Raw genomic sequence first — 14438 nt, 5'->3', positions numbered from 1 at the left:
TACTCAAGAGAAACAAATAAAGGGCATCCAAATTGGTAAAGAGGAATTCAAAATGGTCACCGTTTGCTGATGATATGATCGTTTACCTTGAAAACCCTAAGGATCCCTCCAGAAAGCTCCTAGAACTGATAAAAGAATTCAGTAAAGTTTCCAGATACAAAATTAATGTACACAACAGTAGCTCTCTTATACACCAACAGTGACCAAGAGGAGAATCAAATCAAGAACTCAACCTCTTTTACAATAGCTAAAAAAAAATTTTTTTAAAAAAGAAAAACTATTACTTTAAAAGCTTTTTTCCTAGTAGATGTGTCATCAGGCCTTGTTCAGAAACAATTTCTGTTAATTTCTTTTTTTTTTTCTTTTGATGGGCCATACTTTCCTGTTTCTTTGTATGTCTTGAGACTTTTTGTTGAAAAGTGGACATTTGAATCTAATGATATGGTAACTCTGAAATTCAGATTTCAGATTTTTGGGGGTGGTGCTATGGTTTTCATATATTTATTTTTATTGTTCTTACTGTTGTATGCTGTCTCTGGGCCAAGGATTATTCTGACATGTGAACTTAAAGTCTTCTCAGGTCTCTTCTGAGCCTACACATTTCCCTGGGCATGACTTGTTACTTCCTAATTTTTCCCGTATAAGCAATAGCTTTTGAATGCCCTGGTCTTTAATGTGTGGCTCTCAAAACAAAGACAAAAACGAAAACAAAAAAACAAATAAACAACAACAACAACAACAACAACAAACAGAAAAATAAAAGGAGAGAAGGGCAGTGGCCATTTAAATCCCCAGGAAGTTACTTCAGCTGGATTGGGAGAGGCTTGCAATAATAAGGGGAGGTGTAACAATAGTGGCCATTCACCTCTTTATCTGTACCTTTTGGTCAAATCAGAACATATATCCCTCATATTTGTATGACAAGGTCTTTTTTGCCCACCCTGACTCCCACAGGCTATGTGCAGATTGTTCCAGTAACACGTGTAAAGCCGTCTACCTTGGGTCTTGGGGAGGGAGATGGGTAACTACCACTGTGTTAATTGCTGAAATGTACTGAAATTAACCACACTTTACTTCCATGCCTTCTCTTTGAAGTTGCAAGCCTTTGATAGCTTCCAGAGTTCCCAAATAGTTTCCTAAGACTGATTCTGCCAGTGCAATTATTGTCTAGGTAGGGAGACAGATTCCTGATGCTTCCTTTTCCATATTCCCAGAATCCTTCTCCAATACTTGCACCTTCTTAATGTTGAATACAATTATGTACACACATGCCGCATCTCTCCTACTAGCCTGTAACCAACATGAAGATAAAGAATAAACCTTCAGTGGCTGAAAAGTGCTCCTTGATTACAGTAGGATCACAGTGTTTGTTGAGTGAGTGTCTGTGAACTACTATTAGAGTAACAAGTTAAACAGTAACAACTGGCTTTGAGTCTAATCTCAGCTGACCTCACCTCCTCAGTGTTCCCTGTTCATGTTTCTCAACCTCTGAGTCTATCAAATGCCAAGTAAGAGTCTGTTTCTCTGAGATAATTCATCTGTCCTGTTAATTTGTGTTAAGTGGTACTTTATCAGAGCCAAGCTTTTAAGTCCATTAAAAGTCTTACAGCTTGTCTCAAAGCTGGAAACACTATAAAAGACAACATCAATCCTGTGGCTCTGCCCTGCACTTAGAACAAACTGATGCTTTCAGTCTAGGTCTCTAGATCAGCCTGCAGGACCTTCAGAATGGCCCCATAAAATAACAGTAGGCCATGGAGTGTCACTTCTTCTGAGATATGAGGCAGGCTGTCCTGAACTTCAGAATATCTCATAGAGATATCAGCTGGAGAATAAACTAATATATTATCCTCAAGTACTTTCATTTCTCAAGCCTTTAAAATACACTTTTAAAAACTCTGCATGTGGAGTGTACCTTATTGTGCCTCTTCTCAACTTTGGTACCTCTGTCCATCTAATGATTAGTTTCTCCTCCAATGAAAGAAAGAGATGGTGATCTGATTGATCAGAGTACAGGGCTTTTGCTAAGCTATATTTTACTAGTGGATGACGTTACTCTGACCCAAGGTTAACACCATTGTATAGCACATCATCTTTTGCCTCTTCCCATGAAGACTTGCCTTAATAAATACATTCTAACGAGATTCTCTCTCTTTTTCTCTTTTCTGCAAGCTCTGAACTTCTATTTGATTGTGTATATTTGACCAGAGCTGCTGGCATACCTAAAAATGCTGACGTAAATATTTTTATTCACTCCATTAATGATCGTAATGGAGGTTCTAACCCATGTGATGAGTCAAGAAAATAGAGACATAAGGACTGGGAAAAAGAGAGAAAGAGATCTCTATTTGCAGATGCTATGATTAGATACAAAATTAATTCTACAAATGCATCAATTTAATTATGAAAAGCATTTAGCAAGGTAGATAAACACTAAGGATAACTTTAAGATGTACTTGTCTTCCCAAAATACTACTTACAAACATAGAAAATAAACTATTTATATCTGATTGGAGGGTATTAAAGCATATAACTTGGAAAGAGTCTAACAAAAGTTTTTGAAGACTCCATGGGAATTTTAAAAAGCCAAGAAAAAGTTAAGGAAAAATTCATTCTTCTAGATATCAAGACTTCTTATATTATTTAAAACAATATTTAGAAATAGAAAGGCAAATTGACCACCAATACAATGGACTGTTTTAAAACAGATTTACAGATATGTGAAATGCAAATGTAAGTGTGGCATATCAGATCAGTGGAGAGAAAAGTAATTATTCCCAAAATGGAACCTAATAAAATAATTATTCTTGTGTAAAATAAAAATATTGGGCCTTTCTGTCACTTTATATACAAATATCAAATTGAGACAGATAAACAGCTTAAATTTCAAAACCTACATTGTAAATTGTTTGGAAAAGCTATAGATGATTATCTCTTAGAATATGGGCTAGGCAAAGTCTTTTCATAAACAAGTTACAAAAAGCCCTAGCTATATAAGAAAAGGGTGATCATTTGAGTTCTAATAAAACTAAAAACTTTTCCTTTTTTCAACACATATCTTGAACCAAATGAAAAGATTAGAGAAACAGATAAGAGATAATTTGCAATATATGTAACTAATAAAATATTAAGCTCAAGAACATATAAATAATTTCTACTAGTTATTAAAAGTGGGCAAATCTAATAGAAAAAGGGCAAGAAGCATAAGTAGGCATTTCACAGAAGAAAAAATAAATACAACCAATGAAACCAATAAACACATTAGGAGATATTTATGACCATTGTCAGGCTGAGTTGGGTCAGAGGTCTTTTTTGAGACAATAATTGATGATATTCCAGTGATGGATGCTTGTTTTTCTGGGTCCTTGGGCGACTATCATAAACAGAGCCTTTCCATTTGCCACTAGTCCAAGATGGACCTGTAAGATAAGCAAAAACCTTAATACAATGAATGTCTTCCTATTTACACCACAGAAAATTACTTTACAATGTAGAAAAATGTTGCATATGTCCAACAGTAGTAAAAAGAAATAAAATAAAAAGATTGCACAATTAAGGGGTAGAGAATGATGAAATCAGTAAATTTGAAGTGCTGACATAGCGTCTGACACAGTGGTGGGCAGAATAGATACAAAAAATATATATTTGTGGTCATAGGAGATTTCTCTAAAAATCCATTTGATCAGGAACCTTAAGGAAGTAAAGAGGAAGATCATGTAGATACCTAGAAGAGTGCATTCTAGGATAAACAAAGGTAAGTACACAGGCCTTGAGGTGGAAGAGACCATAACCTATGCGAGGCATCACGTGGATGCTAGTGTAGCTGGAGTATGCTGAATGAGAACAAGGGGGGTCCAAAATAAGACCAGAAAGGCTGTTTTGAGGTCACAGATCTATTTAAGGCCAACCTAAATATTTTGAATTTGTTGCTAATGAAATAGTTTTGAGCCATTGTGATCTGAGTTATTTTCCAAAAGTATCACTAAGGCTGATCTGTTGAAATAGAGATTGGGGTGAAAGTGGAATCATGGAGACCTATTAGGAGTCTATTGGGTAGTGGTGGTCAAATTGGGAAGAAATAGTTGTATTGTGCATAAACTGAGAGTAGAACTGAGAGATAACAAGAAGAAGGAAAAATGAGTCAAATGTGACATTAAGATTTGGAGCTTGACCAATTGAAAGAATGAGTACTTTATTGATATTACACATGTGGAGTCACAGAATTGGGACAGAAAATCAAGAGTTTGGTTTTGGTCATGCTAATTGTGAGATAGCTATCTGACATCTAAATGTAGGTAGAAGAGGTTCTTGGATATATTAGAAAGAGTTCATGAGAAATATTTAAATTAGACATATACATTTGGAAGCTGACAAAATATAGAAGGCATTTAGGCTGAGCGCGGTGGCTCATGCCTGTAATCCCAGCACTCTGGGAGGCCAAGGTGGGCAGATCACCTGAGTTTGGGAGTTTGAGACTACCCTGACCAACATGGAGAAACTCTGCCTCTGCTAAAAATACAAAATGAACCGGGCATGCTGGCGCATGCCTGTAATTCCAGCTACTCGGGAGGCTGAGGCAGGAGAATCACTTGAAACCGGGAGGCAGAGGTTGCAGGTGAGCTGAGATTGTGCCATTGCACTCCAGCCTGGGCAACAAGAGCAAAATTCCGTCTCAAAAAAAAAAAAAAAAAAAAATATATATATATATGGCATTTAATGGGTTTATAAAACACAATCAATTGCATAGTTAGGTAAAAAGAGCAGAGAAAATATCTGAGGACTTAAGCCATGGAGAACTCCAATTTTTACTAAATATGATGACAAGCAGGATTCAGCAGGGAAGACTAAAAAAGAAATAACCAGTGAGACAGATAGAAAACCCAGAGAAAGCAATAATTCAAAATGCAAAGGGGAAATGGATATCAAGAAGAGAGCATGATCAACTATGTCCCGATAACAAAGAGAAATTACCGTTGCATTTAACATAGCGGAGATCATTGGTAACTTTGATAAGAATAACTGTGGCAACTTCTGGTGGATAAAATTTTAGTAGAATAGTTTAAGAAAAACTATGAAGTTAGGAGGTGGGGCAAGCCAGTATAGAAGATTCTTGAGGATGTTTTCTTTTTCTTTTTTTTATGGTAATTGAGAAATGCAACAGGAATTGAATAGCATATGATGGGAAGAAAGGTTTTTTGGATTTTGTTGTTGCTGCTGTTTTTGTTGTTCCTGTGAAGAAAAAACAAAACAAAACAAAAAACACCGTACATAAAACTTGTCTGTATGTTTATGGGAATGGTCCAGTAGACAGAAAAAAAATTGACAATGAGGAAGTAATATCCTTGGGTGTATAAGACGGAAAGGGTAGACTTGAGATAGAAACATGGACAGCTTATCTATAATAACTGAAAACAAAATAATGTGTGAGTAGAGAAGCAGGTATGGTCCGGGCGCGGTGACTCATGCCTGTAATCCCAGCACTTTGGAAGGTTGAGGTGGGCAGATCACGAGGTCAGGAGTTCGAGACCATCCTGGCCAACAAGGTGAAACCCCGTCTCTACTAAAAATACAAAAAATTAGCTGGGCGTGGTGGCTGCTGCCTATAGTACCAGCTACTCGGGAGGCTGAGGCAGGAGAATGGCGTGAACCCAGGAGGCGGAGCTTGCAGTGAGCCAAGATTGCACCATTGCACTCCAGCCTGGGTGACAGAGCGAGACTCCATCTCAAAAAAAAAAAAAAAGAAGCAGGTATGTTAGCAGATTTGGAGAGGGAGATTTTTCTTCACGTTATCCCATGTATTTCCAGACCTCAAATTCATGATTATGCCCCAGTGAAAGTATACAATTGACCTAATTAAATGATTGTGGGAGTAATTTTACAATGTTTCCCAGAAAATTGGAGACATATTCAGGACCTCCTCAGGACACACTCAGTCTCCTGATGACTTCCTGTGGTCTTTAGTTCATTCATTCATTAAATAGTTATTGAACCTCACTGGCCAAGAACACTTTAAGGCAATGGGAATAAGTAATACATAATGTAACTTCTGTTTGTAATATGGTTTGGGTCTGTGTTCCTGCCCAAATCTCATGTCAAATTATAATCTCCAATGTTGAAGGTGGGGCCCAGTGGAAGGTGATTGAATCATGGGAACAGATTTCCCCCTCCATGCTACCCTCATCATAGTGAGTGAGTGCTCACAAGATTTGTTTGTTTAAAAGTTTGTGGTGGCTGGGTGTGCTGGCTCATGCCTGTAATCCCAGCACGTTGGGAGGCTGAGGTAGGTGGATCACAAGGTCAGGAGTTCGAGACCAGCCTGACCAATATGGTGAAACCCTGTCTCTACTAAAAATACAAAAAATTAGCCAGGTGTGGTGGCGCCCGCCTGTAGTCCCAGCTACATGGGAGTCTGAGGCAGGAGAATCGCTTGAACCTGGGAGGCAGAGGTTGCAGTGAGCTGAGATCATGCCACTGCACCCCAGCCTGGGTGACAGAGCAAGACTCCATCTCAAAATAAATAAATAAATAAATAAAAGTTTGTGGCACCTTCCCCTACCTCTTCCTCCTGCTGTGGCCATATAAGACACACCTACTTTCCCTTCACTTTCGGCCATGAATGTAAGTTTTCTGAGGCCTCCCCAGCCATGCTTCCTGTACAGCCTGCAAAATCATGAGACAATTAAACCTCTTTTCTGTATAAATTACCCACTGTCAGGTATTTATTTATAACAGTCCAAGAATGGACTAACACAGTTTTCCAACATATTTTAATCAAGAAGGTACAACAAGCATAAATTGCATAATTAATTAATATGAGTTAACATAAGTTCTACAGACAAGATTCATTTGCAATAGTACAAAATATGGAGGCAGTTCTCAAGCAGCTAGTGAAAAATAAATGGCTGATAATCTAAAATTTGAAGGATGAATAGGTCTCATATATGTGAATTAAAGTGTATAGAGTGTGGGTAAGAACATTGCACAGAGCAGGAACACTATACTCAAGGACCCCAAGATATTAACAAAGTGTTGTGGCGTGGTGAGAACAAGGGTGTGGCAGGGAGTGGATTTAAGTTGGAGAAACAGGCTGGGACTATATCACATGGTTAAAAGTTCAGATTTCACGTGAAATATAATGAGAAGAAACTGAGGGAGATTTATGGTAGAGACTAAATTGACTAGAGCACATCTTTATTATGAAGGGATGATTCTGAGTACAGTATGAACAAGAAACTGAAGGGAACAAATATATAAGTAGGGTAAGTAGTTGAAATAGTATTGTGGTTGAGCAAGTATAAAATGTTAGTTGCATGGACTAAGCTTATATATGGGGAAATGGGAAGAAATGAATTAATGTAAAGGTTATTAAGGAATTTGAACTCATGGGATATGGTAGTAGATAGCTGTTAAAGAAAAATAATTCTGAGGATGACTTCCAGAATTTGGTCTTCAATAAATGGGTTGATGGTAGTGCTCTTATAAAGAAGAGAAGGTTTTGGAGTCACAAAAGTAATGAATTTAGTACTGAAGAGAAAGGGTGAGATGTCAGTGAGATTTTGAGGTGAAGATGACAAATATAATGCATCAAATGCCTGACAAGTGCTATGCTGGGTTCTGTGAATATAAAGATAAATAAAAGTCATTTTCTACCCTCAAAATCTTATTGTTTAACAGCTCTCACTCCTCTTCTTTGCATCTTCCTTTATCTGAATCTGCCACTAGTTATAAAAGTTAAATTATGCTCAGGAATGGCTTCAAGGAAGATAGAAAATATTCCAAGTTGATATCCTTTAAGTAGGCAACAGCCACTTCTTAAAAAAATCATAATGTGATGGGAGATATGCTAATAATATTCATGGAAATGAGAGTTCACTGTATTAACTACAAGATCAAGGGATAACTACAAGTAATTTGGTAATGGGCTGTAATTACCCTTCCATCTATAGCATGGGGGATGAACATGGCACACAAATCAAACACTATTACCAAATACTTTCATATTTCATCAGTGCCTTCTCTTTAACATTGTACTTTAATGTACCTGAAGAGCTGCCCCAAAATAAACTAGTCATTTTGAATATCAGGTTAAATAGTGGAGAGAATAGTTAATTCTCTCTTTTTTTCTCCCTCCCTCCCTTCCTCTTCTCCTTCTCTCTTCTCCCTCCCTTCCCCCCGCCCCCCTTGCTCTCTCTGTCTCTCTGCCTTCATTTTTTTTCTTTTCCTATCTTGGTCTCTTTGCTCAAATCAGGGATGCTATGAATTGCCATCCCAGCTCCAGTTTTTCAAAGTGTCAGTTGAGGGCTTCAATGGGTCTTCATGCCAGTTTAACTTTTCCCTTTGCCCAACCCCAGGAGATGTGGCATGTTGCTGTCCCCAGACCTTCTCAGTGGAGAGTTAGAGAATACCTGTATACATTTATCTCTACCACTCTCCTTCTACATATTCAGCCATATATTGAATATTGTAAGTGTGGTAGAGAGAATAATGCCCTCCCAAATATGGCTGCATGAAATAATACCCTCCCAAACATGGTCTATGAATCTGTTAGGCTACATGGCAAAAAGAAATTAAGATTGCACATGGAATCAAGATTGCTAATTGGCTGACCTTAAGATAAGGAGTTTCATTTAGATTATCCAGGTGTGCCCAATGTAATAAGAATGATCCTTAAAAATGGAAAAGGGATGTAGAAAAAGTGAGTCAGAATGAAGTGTGACTACAACAGAAGGTCAGAGTAATGCAATATAAGGACTTGAGCCACAGATGCTGACTTCAAAAAGAGAGGACGGGGCCATAAGCCAAGGAATATGGGTGGTATCTACACATAGATAAGAGAAGGGATTATCTCCTGGAGCCACTAGAAAAAAGAAATAGTTCTGCCAACATCTTACTTTTTGCTCAGTGAGACACACATAGGACTTCTGACTTATGGAAATATAATGTAATATAAATTTGTGTTGTTTTAAAACATGAAAATTGTGATAATTTGTTACAGCAATAATAGGTAACTAATATTATAGGTTATTATTGATTCCACTAATTCCAGTCTAACACCTCAGAATTTAATACAACTTCCCCCATTTATAACTCCCTTTCTAGCATTAACAAAATTGCTCATCATTATGTTCAAATAGTTTTTTTCTTTTAAATCTATCCCAGACTTAGTATGTCATTGCCTCATGTGGCCACCTTTCTCACTTGGGCTCTTCCCCTCTGCCCAGATGCCACTGATAAGCCATACATGGCTTCCTCACTTAACTCTAATTAATGATTCTTAGACTAAATTATGAAAAAAGGAAGGAAAGAAGGAAGGAAAGAGGGAAGGAAGGAAAGAATGAAGGAAGGGAGGGAGGGAGGGAGGAAGGGAGGAAGGGAGGGAGAAAGGGAGAGAGAGAGAGGGAAGAGAAGGAAGGGAGAGAAAAAGACTGAAAGGACAGAAGAGCCACCCATTCAGAGATTTCATTGACTCAAAGTCCATGAATAGAAGCTATAGATGGAATTTGGGAAGCCATTGTATTACATATCCTACCACCCAAAATTTCTGAAAAACAAAGTGTTTATGTTTGCTTCTCCAGGGTATGGATCCATAGTTTTCATCACTTTCTCAAAACAGATCATAAACACAAATAAGTAGAATGATGACCTAAATGACCTCCTTAAAATCAATTTACAAGCCTTACAATAATAGACTATAACTTATCTTTAAAGCACTCACAACATAACCACTTTTAGCAGCCAAGAATCAGCACCTATCTATAGGTTCCCAGAATTCCCACATTTCCAAGAGAAGTAGTAGACCATTTATAGAGAATGCTAAATGATTGTGAACCCAGTTTAGCTAGCTAGTGATACCAACTCCAGCTTCTATGAGAGCCTAAGGAGACCCTAAAATGATTTTATTGAAGAGAGTTTGAATGTGTGTGTACACCTATCCCCTCTCAATCCCTCCAACACCTGACCACGGGTTGGTGGTAGGAAAGACATTTCCTGTGAAAGGAAGTTCCAGTTAGAGGACATGAAACTCCCTATGAAACAAAGAGACAAATTTCAGGATGAGCCAGATGCAGATTACAATGGCCACTAAAGACTTCTTTCATTCTTCTCCTCCTTCCCTGAGCTCTACCGTAGAAGGGGGGGGGGGACCCAAGGTGTTCAAGGGGGAGAAGAGATGGAGCAAGGAGAGGGAGAATTGGCTGACCATAATTGCCTTGCCCACTACAAGTATCTAGGCTAAAAGAACTGTTAACCTGCAGGGAGAGAAGCTCTAATTTAGCTCCGAGTTGGCAGTTTAAAGATTATCACAGTGGGATGGAGATTTTAATTACAGAAAAGAGACTCTGAAAGTGAAAATGACCAAAGGATTTATTTTCTAAATAATGAAGGAAAAAATATGGTACTTGCCCCAAGTTCCATATCAGAAATGGGAGGAAAAATCATGTCCAGACAGTTTTTGTTTTCTTCACAACCCATGAATGGGTCAGTTATTATTTTCCTGGGTCATTTCCTACCAAAAGTCATCTTTGTGTTCTCAAACACAATATTGAAATAGAGATAGATATTAAATGACTCATATTTCTGTATTGCCTGGCTAAAAAAAAGTCATTAGAATATTTATTCTCTCTCTCTCTCTCTTCTTTTTTTCCCATCTCGCACATGAGTGGGCAAGCTTAACTCTGCATCCTGTACTCAGATCCAACATCCCAGAGTCCAAAAAGCTATTACTCAAGGGTCTTTAAGTGCCTTACAGGAAACTTAAATAAGGGGATTTGAGTAAAATGTTGTTTCTAGAATTTTGAAGGCTAATTATATGTATACATCAACCTTGAGGTATTTTAGTGAATTTATTTTGCTTTCCTTACCTGAAAACCACTTAAGTACTTTTAAAATTTCTAGAATTGATTTTTTTCATTATTCAAATCAATTTTCTTGCTAATGTCCAAGTGCACTACTCTTCTCCATCTCCATTGCCAAACACAACAAGCTACCTTTTAGTTCATAGAAGTACAATAATTATTAGGAGGGAAAACAAATGAGATAAGGACTTTGTAAATCATCAAAAATCATAAATCTTTTTGAGGGACCATTTTGGTAATTCCTCTGCCTTTAAACTTGGTGGTCTTAAATGCACTCCGAGATATAAGATTTAGTTATCGAATCAGTAAATATTTATGGAGAATTATTTTAGCAAGGCCTGAGCTAGGAACTCTTGGAGTAGTTCTTCGATTGAAATCATCATTGAATCATAGTTATCATTGTCATCATCATCTAAAGTAGATTTCAGAATCTTGTCAGCTCTTTGCACAGTCTGATGACTCTTATTGGGAGTACCCATTTCTAGGTAATAAATGTTATGCCCCAATTTTAGATTCACACAACATTGCTGTTTATTGCCTGAAATAGCTTATGTGTAGGCTTGTCAAACGTGTATGTCTGTGTGTTTATATACACATATATACATACACACACATATTGATTGCACTGTTTATGGCATGGGAAAGGAACATAGGTAACAATACTCTGAAACAGGCTCTACTTTACAAGTGGATGGTTGAAGGAGGATTTACATTTACAAACATTGTTTAGAAGTGAAGTGGCTAAAATCCATAACTTAAATGTCAGATTGACCTGGTATTAGTTTTCTATCTGTCTACTCAGCAACTTTATGAACTGACCTATGTCATTTATCTTCTGTGAGCCTCACAAATCTCATCTGAAAATGGGACAAATAGAAATATAACCTACCTCATTGAGTGTTTTGAGTTATTAAATGGGCGAATGCACCAAGTACTTAACTTAGTGACTGAAACCCAGTTTATGGTCAGTAAATGGTAGCTTCTTAGTGCTTACTGCATGCTGGTGATCATGCTAATTTTGTAGAGAACTATGAATACATTTGCCAGAATCACTTTTTTTTTCCACCTGAAGAAATATAGACTGAGGAAGCTAAGATGGTTGTCGATATTCACACAGTAGAAAAGTGTCAGGACCCCAGGCTCAGCTTCACCTCTAGATGCTATGACACCCTGTTAACCCCCTCTCTTGCCAGTGCAGACATGTGTCACAGACACGTGAACACTGATTAGCCTACACTTTCCATCCTCCTGTGACATCTTAAAACCAGGGAATCCTGGAAACATATAGCTAGAAGGGACCATCGATAATAATATTGGAAATACAGTCCCAAATGTTTCACATTCCCATGGAGATTTATAGGTATAACAGATTTTTGCATATCTTATGTATTTCAGATCTGAACCTCCAAAATTAAAATTATCTGGAAGTGGACAGAGTGTATTCAATGAGTGTCAATTTACAGAGGAAGAAAAATATACATTCAGAGTTTGCTTTATTTTTTTAATTTTAATTTTTTAAATTCTGCTTGGCTGTCAGCAGAGTGATTTGCCACATATCTAGTAAGTTGTGAAAACTGACTCCAATTCAGCCCTTCTAACTCCACGCGCATTGCCCTTGTATCTACATTACTTAACAGATGAATTTCAATGCCTCCCATTTATTGACAGCTTTGGTATTTGTCCAATACTCTCCTAGGGTTTAATATGCCTCAAATAATCAAATCTTTGAAACAAACTTTTAAGGGTTATTTTATTTCTTCAAGATAAATCTTAATTGCCTTAATATATAAAAAATCCAAAGATTTATTTTTTATTATTTTTATTTTAAATGTATAATTGTCAAAGGTGTATAACACAATGATTTTATATATGTATACACTGTATAGTATCCACTTATGTTCTCTCTCTCTATTGTATAATGTTTACAATACTCATTATACAATACAATAATAATCATTATACAATACAATAATCTCTATTGTATAATGATTACAATAATCAAATTCATTAACACATCCATCACCACTTGTGCTGTGCATTCGATTGCCAGAACTTGTCCATTTTATAGCTAAACATTTGTATGCTTTGACCGGTATCCTCCAATTTTTTCCCACCCCTAAGCCCCCACAACCACCATCCTACTCTTGGCTTCTATGAGTCCAACTTTTTTAGATACTATGTATAAGTGAGATCATGCAGTAATTTTTTCTGTAGCTTATTTCACTTAGCATAATATCCTTCAGGTTCATATTGTCAAAAATACCAGGATTTTTTTCTTTTTAATGGCTGAATAATATTTCATTGTATATTATTACTACCACTCTTTATCCATTCTTCCATTGATGGTCACTTGTCACTTAAGTTGCTTCCATATCTTGGCCATTGTGAATAATACCCTAATGCACAGGGGAGTGCAGATAACTCTTTGAGATACTAATTTCATCTCCTCTGGATATATACTGAAAAGTAAAATTGAAGATTTTATGAAGTACTACTAGATTTTCTTGATAAGGAAACAAAGGACTAAAATATTTCAGCAAATTACTCAAGATCTAACAGAAAAGAGGCTTAGAAAAAAGGAGCATGAACTCGGGTCAGTGTACTGTAGAAATTAATTCTCTACGACTGCACCACAATAGCTGAAGACTACAAGAGCAGAGAGCTTTACTATGGAATATTTCTATATTAAGGCCCTGCTGACAATGATTGCTGCTCTTCTGCTTGAATTATTTCCAGGTTTAAGTATGTTACTCAGGGTCAAATAGCTATCTGGTAGATTCCCTCTCCTTTCTATTCAGATTCAAACTATCATCGAATGCACGTAATAATTAGATTCAAAATGTAAGTTACCCTTCTCTCTACTAAAGCACCATTTTCTTCAGTCATATAGTTAATTAAAGATGACTCAGAGCGGGGGTGTGAGCAAGATGGCCGAATAAGAACAGCTCCATTCTCCAGCTCCCAGTGCAAGCGACACAGAAGACGGGTGATTTCTGCATTTTCAACTGAGGTACTGGGTTCATCTCACTGCGGAGTGCCAGACAATTGGTACTGGTCAGCTGGTGCAGCGCGACCAGCGAGAGCTGAAGCAGGGCGAGGCATCACCTCACCTGGGAAATGCAAGGGGGAAGGAAATCCCTTTAGAAACTGAGACACACAACACCTGGAAAATCGGGTAACTCCCACCCTAATACGGTGCTTTACCAAGGGTCTTAGCAAACGGCACACCAGGAGATTATATCCCACACCTGGCCGGGAGGATCTCACGCCCATGGAGTCTCCCTCATTGCTAGCACAGCAGTCTGAGATCTAACTGCAAGGAAGCAGTGAGGCTGGGGGAGGGGCGCCCGCCATTGCTGTGACTTAAGTAGGTAAACAAAGCCTCCAGGAAGCTGGAACTCAGTGGAGCCCATCGCTGCTCAAGGAGGCCTGCCTGTCTCTGTAGACTCCACCTCTGGAGACAGGGCATAGCAAAAAGAAAAAAAAGGTAACAGAAACCTCTGCAGATGTTAATGACCCTGTCTGACAGTTTGAAGAAAGCAGTGGATCTCCCAGCATGGAGGTTGAGATCTGAGAAGGGACAGT

The sequence above is a fragment of the Colobus angolensis genome, unplaced genomic scaffold, assembly GCF_000951035.1.
Source record: "Colobus angolensis palliatus isolate OR3802 unplaced genomic scaffold, Cang.pa_1.0 Scaffold514, whole genome shotgun sequence".
Lineage (NCBI taxonomy): Eukaryota > Metazoa > Chordata > Mammalia > Primates > Cercopithecidae > Colobus > Colobus angolensis.
The sequence above is the reverse complement of the archived record's forward strand: the minus strand, read 5'-3'. Positions refer to the sequence as shown.